A 24,677-nucleotide genomic window follows, 5' to 3' on the forward strand; every position below is an offset into this window, starting at 1 on the left:
ACTCTTCTCTTCCCATCACTCTGGTACAAGTTGATCTTGGTCTCATCTGTCCATAGGATCTTGTTCCAGAACTGTGAAGGCTTTGTTAAATGTTGTTTGGCAAACTCTAATCTGGCCTTCCTGTTTTTGAGCCTCACCAATGGTTTATAACTTGTGGTGAACCCTCTGTATTCACTCTGGTGAAGTCTTCTCTTGATTGTTGACTTTGACACACATATACCTACCTCCTGGAGAGTGTTCTTGATCTGGCCAACTGTTGTGAAGGGTGTTTTCTTCACCAGGGAAAGAATTCTTCGGTCATCCACCACAGTTGTTTTCCGTGGTCTCCCGGGTCTTTTGGTGTTGCTGAGCTCACCGGTGCGTTCCTTCTTTTTGAGAATGTTCCGAACAGTTGTTTTGGCCACACCTAATGTTCTTGCTATCTCTCTGATGGGTTTGTTTTGTTTCTTCAGCCTAATGATGGCTTGCTTCACTGATAGTGACAGCTCTTTGGATCTCATCTTGAGAGTTGACAGCAACAGATTCCAAATGCAAATAGCACACTTGAAATGAACTCTGGGCCTTTTATCTGCACATTGTAATTGGGGTAATGAGGGAATATCACACAGCTGGCCATGGAACAGCTGAGAAGCCAATTGTCCCATTACTTTTGGTCCCTTAACAAGTGGGAGGCACATATACAAACTGCTGTAAGTCCTACACCGTTCATCTGAGTTGGATGTACATACCCTCAAATTAAAGCTGATAGTCTGCAGTTAACGCACATTGTGTTTGTTTCATTCCAACTCCATTGTGGTGGTGTATAGAGCCAAAGATGTTAGAATTGTGTTGATGTCCCAATATTTCTGGACCTGACTGTATGTCTCTCTCCTCCTCTCCTCTCTATCTCCCCTCTGTATCTTTCTCCCCTGCTATCTGTATCTGTCTCTCTGTCTCCCTCTCTTCCTATCTTTCCCTCACTCTCACTCTCTCTCTCTATCTCTGTATGTGTCTCTCTTTGTCCTTCTGTCTCTCTGTGTGTGTGTATGTCTGTGTGTGTGTGCAAGCATGCGCGCGCCCAGCAAGCTCTCATTGGGGCTCTTCACTACTCCTTTTTGTTCTTCTTCGCAACTTTTTGATAATCCAAGCTAGCTGAGGAATGAGTGCATCCTCCTCCACCTCCTCTCGCAACACCCTGGCTGGCTGTGGCGGGGCTGGGAGCATGTGCACGAGCGGGAAGAGCCACCTCAAGCGGCCAGGCCTTATCATGAGGTAAAATTTCTGGAATATCCATGGATTTCAGCTTTCCCTCCATTTTGGAACTTTTTTTCTTTTTTGTTTTCTTTCACAGTCTTTCCGCGGGTACAAGAGACGTGGTCACCCGGGGTGTTCATCAGAAGAGGCTGGAGGAGTCTCTGCCTTTTCTGCTTCCCCAGTTCACTGTGAGGCTGAGGGAATAATTTGGGAAGGGCATCTGTATGTATTGAATTAAAGAAATAGAAAACAATAATTTTCCTCATTGTGGCTTCCCTTCCTGTGGCCCATCTTTCTCCGCTTCAGGCTAGCAAGACTCAAGTTGTGTTTCCCAGAGAGCCTCCTGGTTCTTCTCTTCTGACAGGATTTGGACCTATTTATTTATTTATTTATTTATTATTTACATTTTTATACCACCCTTCTACAAGGGACTCAGGGGAGTGCACAGCCAACAATAAAACACACCAATACATTAAATTTAAAAACAATTTAAAATATATTAAATAATTTGGCCTCAATATTATTAAAAAAAACTAAGACAACCATTAAAATTCATGTTTAGGCCAGCCCAGCTTGTTGGAACAATAGCGTCTTGAGAGAAGGGTGAAAGGCGCGTAGGTCAGGGATCATCCATATCTCCGGGGGCAATTCATTCCAAAGGGGAGGTGCCCCCACAGAGAAGGCTCTCCTGTGAGGCTGAGGGGGGTCGCCAGTCGACAATGTTTGACCAACGGCACCCTGAGGAGTCCTTCTCTGTGGGAGTGTATTCGTCGGTGGGAGGCTATCGGTAGCAGAAAGCGATCTTGTAAGTACCCAGGTCCTAAGCCATGGAGACAGCTGTGTATCCAGGAGGACACTCAAGTTGCGAGCCCTCTCTGAGGGGGCCAAGATCTAACCCCCAATAGTCAGCGATGGAACCACCTAGCTATATTGGGACGCCAGAAACCACAGCCACTCAGTCTTGGAGGGGTTGAGTCTGAACAACCCCTGTCCCGGGCCCTCTAGAGATCATCAACCAATGTGACCAATGCTGTTTCCATGCTGTACCCCGGCCTGAAGCCCGACTGGTATGGATCTAGATAGACAGCTTCATCCAGGTACTGGGGAAGTTGTCGCACCACCACACTCTCAACAAACTTTGCCACAAAGCAAGGCCTCCACAGACGGTTCCTGGACAGGAAGGAGAGGAAGATGGTGGAATTGCTGCCTCTGGAGACCAAAAAGCTTTTCTTGGTCAGAGAGGCATTGAGAGGGGCCTTTTCTCCTACTCCCATGCCCATCATCCATGCCCTTCCCTCAGATGCGCTCCTCTTTCCCGCCCTTTTCAGGGAATCCTGTAAATTTATGGAAAATCCACTAGGGGACGCCTTCTGCCAAGAGAAGGGAACAACAGGCGCTTTCCCATTGGGCCACTGGAGGGCAAAAGACACGGCTACCTTTGTAGAGGAGGCTTGGAGGGAAATGACGTCACACAACCTTGCCGCTCTAAGAGGCCGCACTTGCTTTACTTAACCCCTGGGGCTCCGCAGAGGGAGGAGGACTTGCGGGAGAGTCTGGCGGGGGGAGATCCAGACATGCCCTGGGTAAGTTGGGGGCTCCTACCGGGCAAAGGGAGGCGGAGGAGGGAGAGACCCTTGCCCGGCCCTCCTCCGGCTTCAACTCCGGGTCCCATGCTCCCCAGCTGCCCCGTGTCCAGGGATAGCCCGAGTGGGGGGAGAGGCAGGTTGGCCTTGAGGAGGCCCAGCAGGAAAAGAGAGAAGCCTGGCGAGGAGGCAGGATTCGCACCAGTCTCTCTGTCTCCGGAGGGGGAGAGAAGCAGGGCGGCCTCTCCCGCTCCCTTCTTCCTGGCCCTGTGCTGGGCTGAGCCGCTTGGGGCTCAGGGCAGGTTGAGTGAAGGTTGTTCAGTGGCTAAATTCAATTTCTAATTCTTGGTATTTATTTTTCTTTCCATCTCAGATACACAAAGTCGGAACCTTATGAAATCCTTGCTAACCAAAATTTTCTCTTGCTGGGAAAAAAAAAGAGCGGAATAACTTGGAGGAATCAGTCCTGCAGCAACAGAAATGGTCCCGTGAAGGAAAAGGCATCTGGAGACCCACCAGAGTCCTTGGAGCCATTTGCAGTTGCTCTGCAGGACAGAGAAAGGATGGAGACACAACCTTTTGGAAAGGAGGGAAGCGGAAAAGGCCGTTCAGCTGCTCAGCCTGGGAACCGAGGGAAGCTCTGGACGAGGACTGGGCAGAAGATCCTGAAGGAGGAAACCATCCTCCCTTCAGAAGTTCAGCCCTGGAAGTTCATCCAATACCGGGAGGCTGAGGGTCCCCGAGGACTTTGCAGCCGACTCCATGACTTTTGTAGGCAATGGCTGAGACCAGAAAAGCACACCAAAGCCCAGATGCTGGACCTGGTGGTTCTGGAGCAGCTCCTGTTCCTTCTGCCTCCAGAGATGGTGGGTTGGGTGCGGGAATGTGGAGCAGAGACCAGCTCCCAGGCGGTGGCCCTGGCTGAAGGCTTCCTCCTGAACCAGGCGGAAGAGCAGAAGGAGCAGGTCGAGTTGCAGGTGAGACACTAGGGTGCCCAGAAGGGAATAAAAAATGCATTTGAATGCTTCACCCCTCCTTCCCAAACTTCTCTGACATTCATAATATGTGACTAGGTCCCACCAATTCTTGTAGCATATTGTTCCATTGTTTTCTCACTCAATTTCACTGATGGATATTGGGGGCTTTGAGGTTGCATTCCGAATATAAGAATGCACTTCATGTCATGTGATGTACATTAATTCTGCTTCTTTTTTCCTTCCCCCTATTTGAAGGGCTGCACTGTGGAGATCAGAGATCCCGAGGGAAAGAAGAATCCATCAAATCTCCCTCAGAAGCTATTTTTCAGGGGGATCCCTTGGGAAGATCAAAGTGAGGACACTTCAGGAGGTAATCGAAGATCCTCTGATTTCCCAGAGAGATCCCATCTGTCTTTCCTTCTTCTCTTCTGTAGTATACCTCCTCTTATTTTGTTAATTATACCTTTCGAAATTATTTATTCTTTACAGAGAAACAAAGCATGAAGTTTTCAGGTTTTTACGATGGAGCTCAAACTGTGATTGAACCTCTAAATCAAGTAAGAAAGAGAAACTTTATTAGATTTCTATTCTCCTTTCTTTCAGGAAGTGGTGTGCAGAGTGCTCTCTCCTTCTATTTCCCTCCCTTGTTTAGACTGGATTCTTTTTATGTTCCTGTGCGACATGGACAGCATAGTTGCAGATTCAGGTTGCTCTCAACCAGCATAGCTTCCTCTGTAGACTATGAGTTTAGAAGAAGTAATTTTTTAAAAGTGCTTCAAGAGGCAGGAATAACGTATCACAGTGGTAGTAACTGCTAGAGACCCATTCCTTTTGCAATTATTTGACTTGGAGTTTGCAAGGCTAATGAAAAATAACTAATTACTCACATTGCCACTCTCTTGAAAAAGATTTCAAGATCTTTTTTACATTGTAGTAACCAATACTGGATGCCAAGTGCTGTCTTACCAAAGCATTACACACCCTTGATTTTCATTTTGTTAGATAGGGCCCAATCTGTTGATACTTCTATATTTCGAGCTCATCTTCTGGAGTGTTGGTATTCCTGTCAATTTAGTCTTGTCTTCAAATCTGAGGACTTCCCCTTCTATTCTCTTGTCTAAATCATTGATTAAGATGATCAGATACTGCAAATCCTCCTGTTCTGTTCTTTTTTCCGTGTTCAGGAGAGTCTTGTGTCCTTCGAGGAGGTGGCTGTGTATTTCTCTGAGGAGGAATGGTCTCAGCTGGATCCTGACCAAAAAGCACTGCATTCAGAAGTCATGCTTGAAAACCATAGGAATGTGGTTTCTCTGGGTAAGAGTTTTCTAGTCCCCAATCAGAGAACTCAAGAAGACAGATTATAGTTAGTTTTTTTATTTTAAAAAATCACTAATCCAATATTATTTCCTTGGCGGGAGAAGGAAACGTACTCCAAGGAAGGAAAGAGGTCAATGTCTCTTTGTTTAAATTCTTTCTTTGAATGAGGTGTGCCCTTATGTGTCCTCTGGAGGTCATGTGAGAGGAATGTGTTGTCATTTGTCCTCTGAAACCTCCCAAAATTGTGTGAGAACAGATCTTTCATGGTCAGGCCATGGAAGTACATTCTCCCAATTCAAGAACGAAGGCCTCATTTATTTATTTGTTTATTTATTGGTTCGATTTATATGCCGCCTTTCTCCAGAGACCCAGGGCGACTATTGCTCATGCAATGTGACTTATTCACCCTACTTATTCCCCCACCCCACCCTGCCAAGACTTAGCCTGCGATGATGTAGCGAGCCATCAGTTCCTTTGCCTGCTTTGGTACATTTTCAAAAAACATAGGGCTAAAGTGGTGAGAAATCTTGCAGTACTGATCTTGTGTGATCTCGTACTACAGTACATTAGGCCTCTGTTCTCTGCTAACTGAGGCCTGCACAAGATCCGGGGCAAAAGTCTCTCAAACAGAGGGAAGGCCTCTTTGTTTTCAAAGACTTTTCCCCCGATCACCACCACATGGATTCGTTACAGACAAACCAACCACACTCAACATGTAGTTCTCAATGGAACTTCATCTACATGGAGGGAAGTATGCAGTGGGATAGCCCAAGTATCTGTTTTAGGCCCAGTACACTTCAACATCTTCATCAGAGGTGGTATTCAGCCGGTTCGCACCAGTTCACCAGAACCAGTGGTGGCCATTTCCTGGAGGTCAGAGAACTGGCAGCGATGGTCCAACTGGCCACGCACCTGAACTGTTCCCCTGTCGCTGTTTGCTCACCCCAGCCAACACTCGCCCCGCCTCACCTGCGCAACTCTGGCGGCTTCGGGAGAGTCTAGCCCGGGGGAGGGGGGGGGCTGGCATGCTTTTCAGCCTGTCTGCCAAGAGGAGCAGCTGACCCAGATGAGCAGTGTCCACTGGGGAGGGGTGGCAGGGAATGGGGCCGCCAGACCGACCACGACTCCCATGGGCCTTGGCAGGGGAGCGCAGAGTGCTGGGGCTGCTGCCGAGGAGGCGGCTGGGGCAGAGAACCTCCTCCTTCTCTGGGCACAGAGTGGTTTTTGTGGCCAGGCGGTCTCGGGGGTGGTGGGACTGCGAAGCTTGCTGGGCTGCCCCCCTCCCCACCGGGCTAGCATCTCCCGAAGCCGCCGGCATTGAAGCCCCCCCCCCACTTGGAGCTCCAAGCGGAAGGCGGCAACGGGTGAGCTCTCAGGACTTTTTCCAGTGGCGGGAAAACGTTCTGAGGGGGAATCCTCACTCACCTTTTGCCCTCCGCCTGGAGCTCACCACCACCACCCGCCACCTGGGGCGGTGGTGAATCAAAGCGTCAGGCGAAAGGTGAGCGAGGATTTCCCCTGAGAACTTTCTTCCGCCACTAGAAAACGTGCTGAGAGTTCGCTGCCGCTGCTCCCGCCATTACTGAGTGTGTTCCAATATTTCAGAGGCTACCATCAAGAAGAAGAGGGAGTCAAGCTATTCTCCAAAGCACTTGAGGGTAGGACATGAAGCAATGTGTAGAAACTAATCAAGGAGAGAAGAATCGCCCAAAGAGATGGCTGCGCACATGGATGCTGCAGCTGGGCGCTCTTTCTTTCAGTGTATGGTGTGGATAATTCTGTGCGTGTTCTGGATTTTTGAAGTTTTTAGAAGGGATTCGATAACCATTTGTCTGAAATGGTATAGGGTTTCCTGCCTAAGCATGCGATTAGAATAGAAGACCTCCAAGGTCCCTTCTAACTCTGTTATTCTATTCTATTTTATGTTGTGCAGTCCTCAGTTGGTAGAAAACTCAGGCTTAAAGTACTATAGTGTGGGATCAGTAGAATGAGAGCTTGCACTACTGAACCTGCGTGATCTGGCACTAAGGTAGTTTAGGCCTCTGTTCTCTGCTAACTGAGGCCTGTACCTTTTCTGGCCTAGGCGTTACCAAACCACGAAGCAGACTCCTTATCCCAACAAAAATCCCTTTTTATTAAGTTACTGTGAATTTCTCTCATTCACACTCAACAAAGTCTTTCAAGAGAGAATTTACAGTTACAGACCTTATCTGGCTTGGAGAGCTGTCAAGCTGATATCTTCAAAATTGGGCAAGGAGTCTCCGAGAGTCACAAACCAATTAGGGGAACTACCGTATTTTTCGGAGTATAAGACTCACTTTCCCCCCCCTAAAAGAGGATGAAAATTTGGGTGCGTCTTATACACCGAATGTAGCCCTGCCCACCCACCGGCCCCCAAGAAAATGGGGTGCAGGGAGGTGGCAATAGGCTATGGCAATCCCTGCAGCCTGAAACAGGTGAGGCCGATCCAACCGACAATCAGTTGCTTGTGCTAATCAGGCTGTGATGAAAATGAAAATAAAACAGGCTGTTTGCTGTTTGCTGCAAAGAGGCAAATTGCTGGGAGGCAGAGGTAGATTTTTCTTTTCTTGTTTTCCTCCCCAAAAAAGGTAGGTGTGTCTTATAGTCCGGAGCATCTTATACTCTGAAAAATACGGTAACTGTCTCCTGCAAACTCCACTCCCCTTTTGCTCCTCTTTTATTCCCTCTAGAAGGGGCTATTCATTATCCACCTGTGGCCTTACTCCCAAGTCGACCCTTGTTCTTTAGCTGTTCCCTTCATCTGGCAACTCTACACATGCGCAAATTGGGAACAGGCTCCAGCTGTTCATCTGGCTAACTGATGTCTGACTCTGAAGGCAGCTAATAACTGGCATCCAGGCCTGGCCCTCTCTCTGCCTCTGACGCAGAGCCCTCATCAGAGCCTTCCCCAGAATCCAGGCCTAGTCTATGTTCCTCCGCAACCTCCTCACTATACGAATCTGTTGCCAGCTACACATGCCGTTGGAGGGCCCCAACAGGACCACATCTGGCCAAAGAACCCTTCTAAGCCAGAGACTTTTGAGCAGTGAAATAGTCTTTCTTAAGCCACCCAACCTTTCCAGTCTCGGCGCAAAGAGCGTTTACAAGCCAAGCTTATTCCTTAACTCAAAACTGACTTTGAGTGGGATTTGCATATATATATAAATAGATAATTGTAAAGAAAGGTATTTTCTAGATATTTTCAAAGCTTTCATGACTCATGAATATAAAAATCATCATGTCTAAATCATATTACTGTAAGCATGCAAAATACAACATAATGGAATTTTGGAAACATTCAGAAGAATATTCGTTACAGTTTGATCTTTTTCTCTAACCGTGTTATCATTTTCATTTCTCTTTTCCTTTGAAGGTAATAATGGGCAGGAGAATCAAGATTCCTGTGAACTGTTCCAAGTGACCAATGCTAAAGATGAAACAGAGAAGTTTGGATTTCGAATGGAATTCGAAAGCCATGAGAGAAGCCAGTCAAATAATTGGAATCAGGATAGCTCATGTTCCACTGATGCTCCAATGCAAGACTTTCTTGCCCAACAAGACAAAATAAGGAAAAAATATATTGGGAAAAGCGTAAACGAAGACTATTTAACCCAAAACAAAGGAAAAGATGCTATAAGATACAATGGACAAAATTACAATGGGACATTCATTTATTCTCTTGGAAATAACTTCTTTACATCTGAAAAAGTGATTCACACAAAAAAGGAGCCTTATGAATGTTTGGAATCTGGAAAACATTTTGGAACAAGCTGGCAGCTTACTTCCCACGAAAGGATTCACACTGGGGAGAAACTGTGTTCAGAATCCCCTGTAGCCTATGCAGCCCAGTCCCTCCAAGCAGTAGGAGAGAAACCCTATAAATGCATGGAGTGTGGAAAGACCTTTGCTCAACGCAGGTATCTTGCTTCCCATAAGATTATCCACACAGGGGAAAAACCATTTAAATGCATGGAGTGTGGAAAGACCTTTGCTCAAAGAGGTAATCTTATTTCCCATAAGATGATCCACACAGGGGAAAAGCCATTTAAATGCATGGAGTGTGGAAAGACCTTTATTTATAGCAATGGACTTAGATACCATAAAATGATCCACACAGGAGAGAAACCCTATAAATGCATGGAGTGTGGAAAGACCTTTGCTCAACACAGTTATCTTGCGTCCCATAAGATGATCCACACAGGGGAAAAGCCATTTAAATGCATGGAGTGTGGAAAGACCTTTGCTCGAAGAGATAATCTTATTTCCCATAAGATGATCCACACAGGGGAAAAGCCATTTAAATGCATGGAGTGTGGAAAGACCTTTATTTATAGCAATGGACTTAGAAACCACAAAATGATCCACACAGGAGAGAAACCATATACATGCATGGAATGTGGAAAGACGTTTGCTCAACGCAGTTATCTTGCGTCCCATAAGATGATCCACACAGGGGAAAAGCCATTTAAATGCATGGAATGTGGAAAGACCTTTCCTCGAAGAGGTCATCTTATTTCCCATAAGATGATCCACACAGGAGAGAAGCCATATAAATGCATGGAGTGTGGAAAGAGCTTTGCTCAACGCAGTTATCTTGCTTCCCATAAAAAGATCCACTCAGAAGAAAAACCATTTAAATGCACAGAGTGTGGAAAGACCTTTACTAAGAGCAGTGCTCTTACTTCTCATAAGATGATCCACACAGGGGAGAAACCATATAAATGCATGGAGTGTGGAAAGACGTTTCCTCAAAGAGGTAATCTTATTTCCCATAAGATGATCCACACAGGGGAGAAGCCATATAAATGCATGGAGTGTGGAAAGACCTTTGCTCAACGCAGTTATCTTGCTTCCCATAAAAGGATCCACTCAGAAGATAAACCATTTAAATGCATGGAGTGTGGAAAGACCTTTTCTCGAAGAGGTAATCTTATTTCCCATAAGATGATCCACACAGGGGAGAAGCCATTTAAATGCATGGAGTGTGGAAAGACCTTTGCTCAACGCAGTTATCTTGGTTCCCATAAAAAGATCCATACAGGGGAGAAGCCATATAAATGCATGGAATGTGGAAAGAGCTTTGCTCAGAATGGTAATCTTACTTCTCATAAAAGGATCCACACTCGGGAGAAAGTATATAGCAATAGCAATTCCACTTTAGACTTATATACCACTCCACAATGCTTTACAGCACTGTCTGAGCAGTTCACAAAGTCAGCCTATTGTCCCCAGGAATCTGGGTCCTCCTTTTACCGACCTCAAAAAGATAAAAGGTTAAATCAACCATGAGACGGTCAGGATCAAACTCCTGGCTGTGGGCAATTATCTTCTGGTACTACATTCTAACCTCTGACCCACCATGTCTATAGATCTTTATATGTATGCATATTGTGCCTTTCTGATCCAAATGAGACAAGTGCAACAAAGTGAAATTTAATCTGGAGAAAAGTAAGGTTTTACACCTGGGTGGGAAAAACAGATTACATGAAACCTGGCTCAAACAGTAACTCTGAGAGGGACCTTGGGAGTCCTAATGGATGATCACTAAATATGAGTCACCTGTGTGTGCAGTAGCAGCCAAAAATGCTGAGACAATCCTTGGTTGTATAAACAGAGACATAGAATCAAAATCGCATGAAGTATTAGTACCACTTTAGAAAGCCTTAGTAAGACCACATTTGGAATACTGCATCCAGTTCTGGACATTACATTACAAAAAAGATATTTAGTCTTTGGAAAAAAGTGTAAAGAAGAACAGCTAAGTTGATCAAAGGCCTGAAGACTAAAACACATGAAGAAATGTTGCAGGCTTTGGGTTTGGCTAGTCTAGAGAAAAGGATTAGGAGTGATATCAGGATTCCAGTACTTGAGAGGCTGCCACAAAGAGGAGGAGCTCCATTTATTTTCCAAAGCACCGGAGGGTAGGACAGGAAACAATGCATGTGAACTAATCAAGGAGAGAAGCAACCTGGAATTAACAAGAATCTTCCTTACAATGGGGACAATTGACCAGTGGGACAGCTTTCCTTCATACATTGTGGGTGCTTCATCACTAGAGGTTTTTAAGAAAAGACTGGACAGTCATTTGTCTGAAATGGTATAGGATCTCCTGCTTGATCAGGGGGCTGGACTAGAAGACCTCCAAGTTCCCTTCCAGCTCAATTCTGATTCTGATTCCTCAATCCTTGTGCTTTTTTGCCAAGCAAATATGAGCATCAGTGGAGATGAAGGTTATCATTTGGCCTGAAAGTGATGTGTGGCTGCCAATATTTAAGTGGTGGAGATTCCCCAATCATTTCAAGAAACCCCCTCTGATGAGTATTTCCACTAGAGCAGAGTTGCAGGCAGAAATGCAGTTAGTCCTGAATCCCTTACTATTGTTTCAGCTTTTCTTACTTTGCTTAATATTGCCAAAAACTGACTTTCCACCCTGCTTCACATTATGTAACGCAGGTAATAACTGAGAAAGAAAACCATAAGGAGAACGGGGTTATAGTGATGCTGAATTAGAAAAGGCAACTCATAGGCTCTTTATCCTAACTTTGTGGTGATCTTTCCTTGCTTTCCGTCATGTTGCCCATCTCTGCCCTCACACAATCTTACCAATATCTTGTTTTAAGTGAGGTCTCCAGAACTGGACACAGTATTCCAAATTGGGGACTGACTAAAGCCCTATCTAGTGGGTTAGGACCTCCTTTTTCTTGATGGTGATACAACTGGTGAGGTATCCCAGTATTTTGTTTGCCTTCACAGCTGCCAGGCCACAATATTTACTCATTTTGCAGTTTTCATTTTTTTCAGTGCAATTGTAACTTTGTTCACAGAGTTGTGTGAAAAAAGCGCTGCTTGAACTCAATAATTCTAGCGTTCTGGAAATATTGGGCTGTTCCGAGCTTTGTCCACACATGGAGCATTAAAGCAAGTAGTTTTATTAAGAGAAAGCAGCGGCAGGGAAATATGGATGTGTATTAAGTTCCCCTTGCTAGCCAGCCTACTGGCCAACCCAGGTAGACTTTGATTTACAATCATTAATAAAGTAACCATTCGAAGTTACAATAGCACTGAATTAATGATGGTCTTTCCTTCCTTCCTTCCTTCCTTCCTTCCTTCCTTCCTTCCTTCCTTCCATCCATCCATCCATCCATCCCAACATCAAGGTTCCAAGTAATACATTCCCAAAACTAAGAACTCCAAGGCAGGCATATTCCTCAAAGAACATGTTATTGACTAGTCAAACATAATATGATCAAATGGATGCAGAATTTTAAATATTCAGTAGAATTGGCTAAATGGGAAGAACTCTGGAAGATGAATATAAAATCAATGCTGGCGGTGGCATACAAAGAAAACCAACTAAAGATGTTCTCTAGGTGGCATATGTCCCCAACAAGACTGCCAAAGATAAATCCAAAAAACAGCTCGACCTGTTGTAAATGTAAGAAAGCCCAAGGCACCTTTTACCACCTATGGTGGACCTGTCCAGCGGCAAAAAAATTTTGGTCTATGATTAAAAACTGGTTTGAACAAATTACATCAGTACAAATATACAAGAAACCTGAAACCTTCCTATTAGGAATCTTTACCAGAAACTATCCCAAAGAAATAAAATATCTGTTAACACACATCTTAACAGTGGCCAGGATAACATATGCTAACCAGTTGCGCCCCTTTCTGGACCGGGACTCCCTACGCACGGTCACTCAAACACTCGTCACCTCTCGTCTGGACTATTGTAACGCTCTCTACATGGGGCTCCCCCTGGGGTACACCCGGAGGCTCCAACTGGTGCAGAATGCGGCCGCGCGGGGGATTATGGGAGCGACGGGGCGCTCCCATGTGACTCCTCTCCTGCGCGAGCTGCATTGGCTTCCAGTGGACTTCCGGGTGCGCTTCAAGGTGTTGGTGATCACCTTTAAAGCGCTCCATGGCTTAGGGCCGGGGTACTTATGGAACTGCCTTCTGCCACCAATAGCCTCCCACCGGCCAGTTCGCTCCCACAGAGGGCCTCCTCAGGGTGCCGTCGGCCAGACAATGCCGGCTGGCGACCCCCAGGAGGAGAGCCTTCTCTGTGGTGGCACCTATCCTTTGGAATAATCTACCCCCAGAGATACGAGTGATCTCCGACCTCCGGACTTTTTGTCGGGCCCTAAAAACTTACTTTTTTCAGTTAGCCGGTCTGTCTTGATTTTAGGGTTGGTTTTAAAATTTTGATACTGATTTTAAATTGACAAATTTTAAATTATGGGCCAAATTTATTAATTATTTTAAATCTATTTTTAATTGCAATGTTATGTATAAATGTTTTTATTTTGGCTGTTCACCACCCTGAGTCCGAAAGGAGAAGGGCGGTATAGAAGTTTGAATAATAAATAAATGAATGAATAAATAAATAAATAAACTGGAAATTGGAGAAAATCCCTTCCGAAGAAGAAATTATAGACAAAATAACACAATGTGCAGAGATGGATAGGTTGACCAAGGAATTAAAGGAAAAAGAAGACACTGAATTCTACAAAGTTTGGAACAATTGGTACCATTGGCGCAAACTAGTTATGGACAAAAGGGACAAATCGGATAGATTAAAACACAGCAGTTTAACTTATCCTTACGTAGGCAGTAAGAACAAAAGAGAATAAAGTGTTCGGGAATAATGGAATAGAATGCAGAACAGATAAAGGGTTAATAAACAAAGAAGAAGTAGGGAGTTTAGATCTATGGGAATATATAGAATTGTGTAATTGGATACAACACTTCGAAACGGATGCTTCATAAGATTGAATATACAAATTGTTTTTATTGTATGTTTTGTTTTTGTATATATGTTTTGTATGCGTTTTTCTTTTTCTATTTGTTAATAAAATTTATAAATTTTTATTAAAAAAAAAAGAACGTTATTGGGACATGTCTTATTGGCACAACTTGGTGGCAAACTGGCTCTGGGTTCCTGCTAGTTTTCCACCCAATTAAAAATAAAAGTTTGTCACTTCCCCCAAAGTCTCCAGCCACATGGTCTAATCAGCATATAGTCCAATTGCTGGGCATCTTCAGTCTTCTCTGCTCAAACACCTGCAGACTCCCCATACACCCCACCTTCCTTCCTTGTCCCAAATTAGAGATACTCCAGAGAATCAGAATCAAAATCACTCCACTGTGCTAACATTGCAAATGATCAATCAAGAAGAAAGACCTTTGAAAATCAATGGGGTCACAATAATGTGAAATTAAGAAGAATTACTTGAAAAAAACTACTTCAATCCTTCCTGATGAAATATGCAGAAATGCGAATGGGAACTTTCTCTGGGATATGAAGATACCAAAAAATAATCAACCTGCCAATATAGGAGAAAATTTGTAGCTCACTGTTGAAACGAGGGGTCTTTGGTGCTCCCTGAGCTTGATTGTTTTGTTGCAGACATTTCATTAACCAAACTAGGGAACAACATCAGTGCACCAAGGACCCTCCATCCAACTTGTGTCTGCTGTGTCAAATTAAGATGAATCAACCGGTATGAATGCAAAAGCAGGCGACTTTTTTCTCTCCGAGACCTGTTCTGAGGGAATAATGACAGATGTCAATGTGGAGTGTGTGCAAAAAGCAGCCCAGAGCCTCAAAGCAGCAAGTGGAGGCAGAGGTGCGGGGGGGTGAGAATTTCCTACCATCCGTCTTCACTTGCGGAGTGTGTAGCAGAGCTGGAGAATGAGCTTGGATTGTGGGGTTGAGAGTGTAGGGGGCGTGGTGAGGTGCCACCCTTGCTTCACTTCACAGCACCTGTAGAGGCGTTGGGGAATGGAGAAGGCATGCAATCTAACGTGCTGGATGTGTGGCTGCCTGCTCACTCACTCCATCTTTGCCCGCAGCAGTAACGGGGCAGGCAGCTGTATGGTGTGTCCAGCGGGCTATATTGCATGCCTCCCACACACCCCTTGTGCCTTCATCTGTTGGTGGTGCTCCTGCTTCTGCTGCAAGGAGTGGTGGGGCGGGGGTGGTGCCACGTCACAGTCCCAGCCCATTCGGCGTCCGCTGTCGAACATGGTCCTCCAGCTCCACTGCACACTCCACAAGCAAAGTCAGACGGTGGGAGAGCGGCTGGGAACAATGGGACTTTTCATCTCTCACCTAAGAAGCAAGAGGAAGGAGGAAAGGAGAGCGGTTGTGGATTTGGGAACCTGGCACGGAAGAAAGAGTCTTCTTTCTTGCAGATTTGTCCCAACTCTCCCATCCCCTTTGAAACTGGCCTCCCACCTCTGAGGGAGATGGAGGATTAGGCTGAGGTGAAGTAGAGGAGAAAGATGGGGGGGGGGGGGCAGAAGCTGTGTAGCTAAGGACAAGGGGCTCTCCTGCCTTTCCATTAGACCTCTAAAGAGACATGGTGTCCAAATGAAAGAGCCATTCATTCCAAGTCAGCGGCAGTACCTGGACACTGGCAGTGGGGTCATTTTGTCCTTTCTTCAGGATTGTCTTGCCAGCATCCCCTTGATGGCCCTTCTTCTCCCACCACCCAGTTCCCAGGGAGAGAGAGAGGAGTGTGAGAGTGGGGAGGGGGAACAAACGGAAAGGGAGCCCAGATTTGTTTTGATTTGCACACTGTGTTTCCTGAGATTCTTCATGAAGAGACGGGTGAGCCCCTCATCCTTAACTGCTGGATGGAGGGTTAGGCTGGGCTGAAGGAGAGGAGAAAGAGCGGGGTGAGAAGCTAAGGACAAGAGGCCCACCTGCCTGTCCACGAGACCTCTCGGGAGACACATTGTGCAAAAGTAAAAGCCTGTCCTGGCTAGGTGGCTCAGTGGCTAAGATGGTGGCTAGGTGGCTTGTGGATCAGAAAGATCGGCGGTTTGAATCCCTACTATTATTATTATTATTATTATTATTATTATTATTATTATTATTATTAATTATTTATTTTATTTCTATACCGCCCTTCTCCTGCGTGTATAGCATATAAAATTTAAAAAAATAATTTAAAAAACAATTAAATAATTTTGGCCCAAGTTTAAAACAACCCAATTAAAACCGAATTCAATTAAAAACTGAGAGGATGGGATCAAGCCAGCCTGGCTAGATGGAATAAGTGTGTTTTCAGGGCCCGAAGAAAGGTCCGGAGGTCTAATATCGTGCGTATCTCAGGGGGCAGGTCATTCCAGAGGGCAGGTGCTGCCACAGAGAAGGCTCTCCCCCTGGGGGTCGCCAGCCGGCAAGTATAGGTCTCCTACGTGAGCAGGGTTGGACTAAATGACCTCCAAGGTCCCTTCCAACTCTGTTATTGTTACCTCTCAGGAGACACATTGTGCAAATGTAAAAGCCTCTCCTTCCAAATTAAGCAGCAGCACCTGAATCAAAAAGCACCACAAGTCTGGGTGTCCTTTGTGTTTGTTGCCCTCTTTCCGGGAAGTGTTTCAATACCAGGTCAAATTGGGTGTTATTCAGATCACATCACAGAGAATAGGAGCTGTGCTTTCTCGCTAAACACCTAAACACATCGGGATGTGATCCGAATAAGACACAGCTTGACCTGCTACTGAAACACTTCCTGATTCTTTTCCAAAGTGTGCTTGTAGCAGCTGCCTTAAATGTGCTTGCAGTGGCTGCTGTATACGGAGTGGCCGGTCCTGTGCCTCTGCCTGCTGCCAGTGCCACCTGCAGCAGTCCCAGTTGCTGCAAGCGAGCAGTGAGCATCTCAAAAGTGAAAAGCGGGACTCACCTGCCGCCCCTTGCACTGCAAAACGTAGAAACAGCCACCCTCCTTTTGGGAAAGAGCCAGGGGGCGTTTCAATAGCAGGTCAAGCTGGGTCTTATTCAGATCACATCCTGGCATGTTTTTTTTTTTTAAATTTGATCTATATGCCGCCCTTCTCCGGAGACTCAGGGCAGCTTACAATGCGTTAAGCAATAGCCTTCATACTTTTTGTATATTTATACAAAATCAGCTTATTGCCCCCACAAACTGGGTCCTCAATTTACCTACCTTAGAAAGGATGGAAGACTGAGTCAACCTTGAGCCTGGGGAGATTCGAACTAGCAGTAATTGCAGGCAGCTGAATGATAATAACAGGCTATTAGTCTGCTGCGCCACCAGGCTCTTTTTGGAAGGAGGAAGACTCAGCTGATATTGCCTGTGCTGAGGTTTGCACAGTGGCAGCAAGATATTGCAAGATTCATGTTTATCTCCCTTCCAAAACATACTGACGATGGCTGATTCTTGGTTTTCGCTTTCGACCACAATATTGGCAGCCACTGACACAAGCGAATCTTTGGGGGGGGGTGTTCTTCGTCCTCCTGACAGCACTGCTCTCGGCCGCACAGCTGGGCTGCTCCTGCTTGAAAGGGGGCCAGAGTTCTGAACAACCACAAGACACAAGCTGTGTTTCCCAGAGATTCTCCTGGTCCTCCTCTTCTGACCGCCCCGCTGTTTCTGACAGGATTTGGACCCTTTTGAGGCCTCCTCCAATCTCTGCCCAGCCTTGAGGGTGGCTCTTCCTGAGGGAAGCAAGTTTAAATCCTCCAGAGAGATTTTTTTTTTCCATCTCCACAGACGGTTCCTAGAGAGGTAAGGAGAGGGAGAGGGAGAGAGTGCTGTATTTGGAAACCACAAAGCTTTTCTTGGGCAGGGAGGCATTGAGAGGGGCCTTTTCTCCTACTCCCATGCCCCTCTCCCTTCCCCTCAGACGCACTCCTCTTTCCCGCCCTTTCTACAATCCTGGCACTTTGCCCCTAATCCACCAGGGGGAGCCTTCTGATAAGAGACGGTAGGGTCATGCGCTTCCCCATTGGTCCAGCGGAGGGCGAACGTCACAGCTGCCTTTCCATAGGAGGCTGGGAAGGAAATGACATCACAAGCACTTGCCGCTCTAGGACTCCGCACTCGCTCTCCTTAACCTCTGTGGCTCCACAGGAGGCGGAGAGGCTGCGGGAGACTCTGGCGGGGGAGGAGATCCAGACGTTCCCTGGGTGAGTTGGGGGCTCTTCCCGGGCAAAGGGAGGCGGAGGAGGGAGAGACCCACGCCCAGCCTTCCTCCGGCTTCCACCCCGGGTCCCATGCTCCCCAGCCGCCCTCTCCATGCAGGGGGATCCTTCCCGCCCCCTGTCTGAGGAAGAGCCGAGTGGGGGGAGGGGAGGGTCGGCCTTGCGGAGGCCCAGCAGGAGCGGAGAGAAGCCGGGCGAGGAGGAGGCAGGATTCGCACCAGGCTCCCTGTCTCCGGAGGGGAGAGAAGCGGGGCGGCCTCTCCAGCTGCCTCCTTCCCGGCCCTGCTCGGGGGCACCTCAGTCCTGCGCTGGGATGAGCCTCTTGGGGCTCCGGGGAGGTTGGGGGAAGGTCGCTCAGTGGCTGAATTCCACTTTCTAATTCTTAATATTTGTTTTTTCTTCCCATCTCAGATACAGAAACTCGAAGCCAGGCAAAAGTTTCTCTTGGGGGCAAAAAAAGAGCGGAATCCCTTGGGGGGGATCAGTCCTGCAGCCCCAGAAATGGTCCCGTGAAGGAAAAGGCATCTGGAGACCCACCAGAGTCCTTGGAGCCATTTGCAGTTGTTCTGCAGGAGAGAGAAAGGATGGAGGCACAACCTTTTGGAAAGGAGGGAAGCGGAAAAGGCCCTTCAGCTGCTCAGCCTGGGAAGCGGGGGAAGCTCTGGAGAAGGACTGGGCAGGAGATCCTGGAGGAGGAAACCATCCTCCCTTCAGAAGTTCAGCCCTGGAACTTCATCCAATACCAGGAGGCTGAGGGTCCCCGAGGACTTTGCGGCCGACTCCATGATTTTAGTAGGCGATGGCTGAGACCAGAAAAGCACACCAAAGCCCAAATGCTGGACCTGGTGGTTCTGGAGCAGCTCCTGTTCCTTCTGCCCCCAGAGATGGAGGGCTGGGTGCGGGAGTGTGGAGCAGAGACCTGCTCCCAGGCAGTGGCCCTGGCTGAAGGCTTCCTCCTGAGCCAGGTGGAGGAGCAGAAGGAGCAGGTTGAGTTGCAGGTGAGACACTTTAGGGAGCTCAAAAGGGAATAAAGAATGTGTTTGAATACTTCATCCCTCCTTCCCAAACCTCTCTGACATTCATAATATGTGACTATGTCCCATCAATTCTTGTAGAATATTGTTCCATTGTTTTCTCACTCAACCTCACTGGTGGATATTGGGGGCTTTGAGGTTGTGTTCTGAACATAAGATTCCACTTTATGTTGTGTGATGTACATTAATTCTGCTTCTTCCATCCTTCCTCCTATTTGAACTGCTGCACTAAGGAGATCAGAGATCCTGAGGGAAAGAAGAATCCATCAAATCCCCCTCAGGAGCTATTTTTCAGGAGGATCCCTTGGGAAGACCCAAGTCAGAACACCTCAGGAGGTAATTAAAGATCCTCCAATTACCCAGAGAAATCCGATCTGTCTTACCTTTCTTCTCTTCTGTAGTATACCTCTCCTTACTTTGTTAAATATACATTTTGAAATTATTTTATCCTTAGAGAAACAAAGAATGAAGTTTTCTACTTTTTACGATGGAGCTCAAACAGTGGTTGAACCTCCAAATCAAGTAAGAAAGAAAAAAGTTATTAGATTTGTATTCTCCTTTCCTTCAGGAAGTGAAGCGGGTGTGCAAAGTTCTCCCGCCTTCTATTTTCCCCCTTGTTTGGACTGAATTATTTTTGTTTTCCTGTACAGCATGGACAGCATAATAGCAGGTTCAAGATGCTCTCAACCAGCATAGTTTCCTCTGTAGACTCTTACTGAGACACAATGGTTTGTCATTTCTACCCTCAGATTCTGTTTAGGAAATGTTTTTTAAAGACCACTGGTTAACTAGTTCTCCTAGGTACTCTTCCAACTATGAGTTTACACGAACTAATGTTTTAACAAGTCCTTCAAGAAATAGGAATAAATGTATCACAGTTGTAGTGACTGCTAGAGACCTGTTCTTTTTGCAGTTATTTGACTTGGAGTTTTGCAAGGCTAATGAAAAATTAATACTCACATTGCCACATTACCATTTTTTTAAAAAGCCTTGTTCATAACCTATAGTTCAAAAAATAAGCAAATCACATCAAAAAATAAAGCAGAATTTTAAAATCCAAAGAGAATGGCCACATAGAGCATTTAATCCCAGTATGTCGGGCTATAAAATAATTTCCAATCCTCTGATTTGTTCCTGGATTACGAGATCAAACATTCCCGATTAATTGTTCTGTCAGGAAATTTCTCATTAGTTGCATATTAGTTCTCTCCTTGATTAGTTTCCATCCATTGCTTCTTGTCCCGCTTTCAGGTGCTTTGGAGAATAGGTTGGCCTCCTCTTCTTTGTGGCAGCTCCTTAGATATTGCAACACTGCTACCATCTCACCCCTAGTTCTTCCGGCAACCATTCTTTATATATTTTAGCCTCCAGGACCCTAATCATTTTGGTTGGTCTTTTCTGTACTCTTCCCAGAGTTTCAAGATCTTTTTTTCAATCTGGCAACCAAAATTGGATGCAATATTCCCAGTTCCATTATAAAGTGGAACTAACACTTCATGTGATCTTGATTCTACCCCTCTCTTAATGCAGCCTATGATTGAGTTGGTTTTTTTTTGGCAACTGTAGCATACTGCTGACTCTTGTTTAAGCGATTGTCCACTAGGACTCCAAGATTCCTTTTGCACTTTGTACTATTGAGCCAGGTATCACCTAATCTATGCCAGTGCATTTAGTTTTTATTTCCTAAATGTAGCACCTTCTATTTCTCACCGTTGATTTTCATTTTGTTAGATGGGGCCCAATCTGTTGATACTTCTATATCTTGAGCTTATCTTCTGGAGTGTTGTTATGTCTGTCAACTTGGTCTTGTCTGCAAATTTGAGGACTTCCCCTTCTATCCCCTTATCTAAATCATTGATGAAGATGAACAGATATTGCGAATCCTCCTGTTCTGTTCTTTTTTCCATGTTCAGGAGAGTCTTATGTCCTTCAAGGAGGTGGCTGTGTATTTCTCTGAGGAGGAATGGTCTCAGCTGGATTCTGACCAAAAAACGCTGCATTCGGAAGTCATGCTTGAAAACCATAGGAACGTGGTCTCTCTGGGTAAGAGTTCTCTAGTCCCCAATCCGAGAATTCAAGAAGACAGATTATAGTTCATTATATATTTAAAAAATCACTAATCCGATATTATTTCCTGGGAGGGAGAAGGAAACTATCTGGCCTTCTCGTACTCCAAGGAAGGAAAGAGTCAATATCTCTTTGCTTAGATGCTTTCTGTGAAGAGCATTCTCCCAGTCCAATTCATGAACAAAGGCCTGATGCAGTGTGACTCTGCATCCTAGGGTACAGGTAATCCCACTGTCAGCATTCTAATGCTGCCATAAAGAGAAGAAGACAAGGCTTGGCTTTTCACCTACTTATTTTATCTGTAGATAATATCCCCTAGGAGATGGGATGGGAGGGGGGACATTCCTGTGGGTTGAAGTCAGGAGCTGGGGAGACTGACTTGGAAGATGGCCAATGAGACGCTGAGAATTGGGGAACGGAAAGGGAAGGGTTTGGGGTCAGAGGGTTAGTATCGGCTATGACGAAGTCGGGGCCAGATTTGTCGTACTCAATAAATGGAAGATTTCAGCAAAGATTAATTGTTTGGGAATGCAATTTATTTGAGATGACATTGGAACCTGACACGCACTACATGACTGTTCCAAGTTACGACCTAGCCGTCTCTCAAGTACTTAAGACCCAGTCTTGGAATTATAAATGTTGTAGCATTACAGCTGTCATTCACACTTACAAATGACAGCAGAGACGCTGCAATGTTCGCGCCATCTATACCCCCACCCCACCCTGCTGAGACTTACATTGCAATGATGTAGCGAGACGTTGGTTCCTTTACCTGCTTTGATGCATTTGCAGAAAACAGAGGCCTAAAGTAGTGAGAGATGCATGAGATCAGTAGCACGAAATCTCACGCTAAGTATCTCAAGTGATCTTGCACTACAGTACTTTAGGCCTCTGTTCTCTGCTAATCCAAGGCCTGCATGATATCCAAGCCAAAATTCTTTGCAAACAGAGGGAAGGCCTCTTTGTTTTCAAAGACTTTGCCCCTGGATCTTGTGCAGTCCTCACTTCATAAAGAACACAGGCCAGAAATACTGCAGTGCGAGATCACCCATGATCAGTAGCCTGAGATCTTGCACTACTTGTCTTGTTTGATCTCATACTAAAGTAGTTTAGGCCTCTGTTTTCTATGAACTGAAGCCTGTACCAGATCCAGTCAAAGAACCCTTGCAAGCCGATAAGACTTTGGGACAGCGAAATAGCCATTCTTGAAACCTTCCAACCTTTCCAGTCGCCACGCAAAGAGTGTTTACAAGCCAATGGGAGGCTTCAAGCAAGGGATTTCGCTCCAAAGTCTCATCGCTGAGATAAAGGAATGGGCTGAGCAGGAGTCCCGCCTGGAAGACAGATGCCGTGGAGCAACTGATCCAAGGTACCCCCGGGAAGAAGGAGATTGTTTCAAAGTTGTTTGATTTCTCACAAGTCTCTGCTGTAATTAACCCACCCCAATAAATCTTAAGTTTTCTCCTAATTCCTCCTTGGAGGTTTCCCCTGATTATTCCTTAACTCAAAACTGAGTGAGATTTGCATATATATATAGATAATGAGATAATTATAAAGAAATAGCTATTTTCTAGATATTTTCAAAGCTTTCATGACTCATAAATATAGAAATCATGTCCATATCACACCACTGTAAGCATGCAAACATACCACCTAATGGAATTTCAGAGAAATTCAGAAGTAAATTCACTTGACTTTCTACAGTTTGATCTTTTTCTCTAACTGTGTTATCATTTTCATTTCTCTTTTCCTTTGAAGGTAATAATGGGCAGGAGAATCAAAATTCCTGTGAACTGCTCCAAGTGATCAATGCTAAAGATGGAAGGGAGAAGTCTGGAATTCGAATGGAATTTGAAAGCCATGAAAGAAACCAGTCAAATAATTGGAATCAGGAAAGCTCATCTTCCACTGATGCTCCGATGCAAGACTTTCTTGCCCAACAAGAAAAAATAAGGAAAAAATATATTGGGAAAAGTGTGAAGCTAATCAAAGATAAATTACATGTAGATGAACACTATTTAACCCAAAACAAATGTAGAGAGTATGATAATAAGTTCAGAAGTTATAGTAATCTTATTTCCCATAAAAGGATCAACTCAGGAGAGAAACCATATAAATGCCTGGAGTGTGGGAAAACCTTTACTCATAGCAAAGGACTTAGAAACCACAAAACAATCCACACAGGAGAGAAACCATATAAATGCATGGAGTGTGGAAAATCCTTTACTCTGAACTATAGACTTACTATCCACAAAAAGATCCACACAGGGGAAAAGCCATTTAAATGCATGGAATGTGGAAAGACCTTTGGTCGAAGATGTACTCTTATTTCCCATAAAATAATCCACACAGGCGAAAAGCCATATAAATGCATGGAGTGTGGAAAGTCCTTTGCTCAACGCAGTTACCTTGCTTCCCATAAAAGGATCCACTCAGAAGAGAAACCATATAAATGTATGGAGTGTGGAAAGACCTTTGCTCAGAGCAATGCTCTTACTTCTCATAACAGAACCCACACAGGAGAGAAGCCATATAAATGCATGGAATGTGGAAAGACCTTTGCTAATAATAGTAATCTTACTTATCATAAAATGATCCATGCTAAGGGTAAAGTATATAGCAATAGCAATTCCACTTTAGACTTCTCTACCACTCCACAAAGCTTTATAGCAGTCTTTGAGCAGTTTACAAAGTCAGCATATTATCCGCAGGAAACTGGATCCTCATTTTACTGACCTGACAAAGATTAAAGACTGAATCAATCATGAGCCAGTCAGGACCGAACTCCTGGCTGTGGGCAATTAATTTGTAGTACTGTATTCTAACCTCTGATCCACCAGGTCTATAGATTTTTATGTGTACGGATACTGTGCCTTTCTGATCCAAATGATTCAAGATTCAATCCAACAAAGTGAAGTTTAATGTGGAGAAAAGTAAGGGTTTACACCTGGGTGGGAAAAACAGATTACATGAAACCTAGTTCAAAAACAATAACTGTGAGAGGGACCTTGGGAGCCCGAAGGAATGGTCACTTAAACATGAGTCATTTGTGTGCAGCAGCCGCCAAAAAAGCTAATACAATCCTTGGTTTGTATAAACGGAGACAGAATCAAAATCAAATGCAGTATTAGTACCGTTTAATAAAGCCTTAGTAAGACCACACTTAGAATACTGTATCCAGATTTGGTCATTACATTACAAAAAAAGATGCTGAGACGTTCCAACGAAGAGCAGCTAAAATGATTAAAGGCCGGAAGACTAAAACAAGAACTGTTGCAGGATTTGGATTTGGCTAGACAAGAGAAAAGGAGGATTAGGAGCGATGGCAGTATTCCAGTACTTGAGAGGCTGCCACAAAGAGGAGGAGGTAAATTTATTTTCCAAAGCACTGGAGGGCAGGACAAAAAACAATGCATGTGAACTAATCAAGGAGAGAAGCAACATGGAATTAACAATGTTCCTTACAGTGAGGACAATTAACCAA

At 45.1% G+C, this 24,677-nt stretch overlaps 1 pseudogene; it reads left to right on the forward strand.

Moving 5' to 3' along the window:
- The first annotated feature begins 3,291 nt into the window (after nucleotides 1–3,291).
- Nucleotides 3,292–24,677, forward strand: part of LOC139311592 (zinc finger protein 721-like) — a 47,822-nt pseudogene continuing 26,436 nt past the window's right edge.

Source organism: Pituophis catenifer, unplaced genomic scaffold (genome assembly GCF_029215685.1).
Source record: "Pituophis catenifer annectens isolate HBS135680 unplaced genomic scaffold, rPitCat1.0.hap2 SCAF_2, whole genome shotgun sequence".
Classification (NCBI taxonomy): Eukaryota; Metazoa; Chordata; class Lepidosauria; order Squamata; family Colubridae; genus Pituophis; species Pituophis catenifer.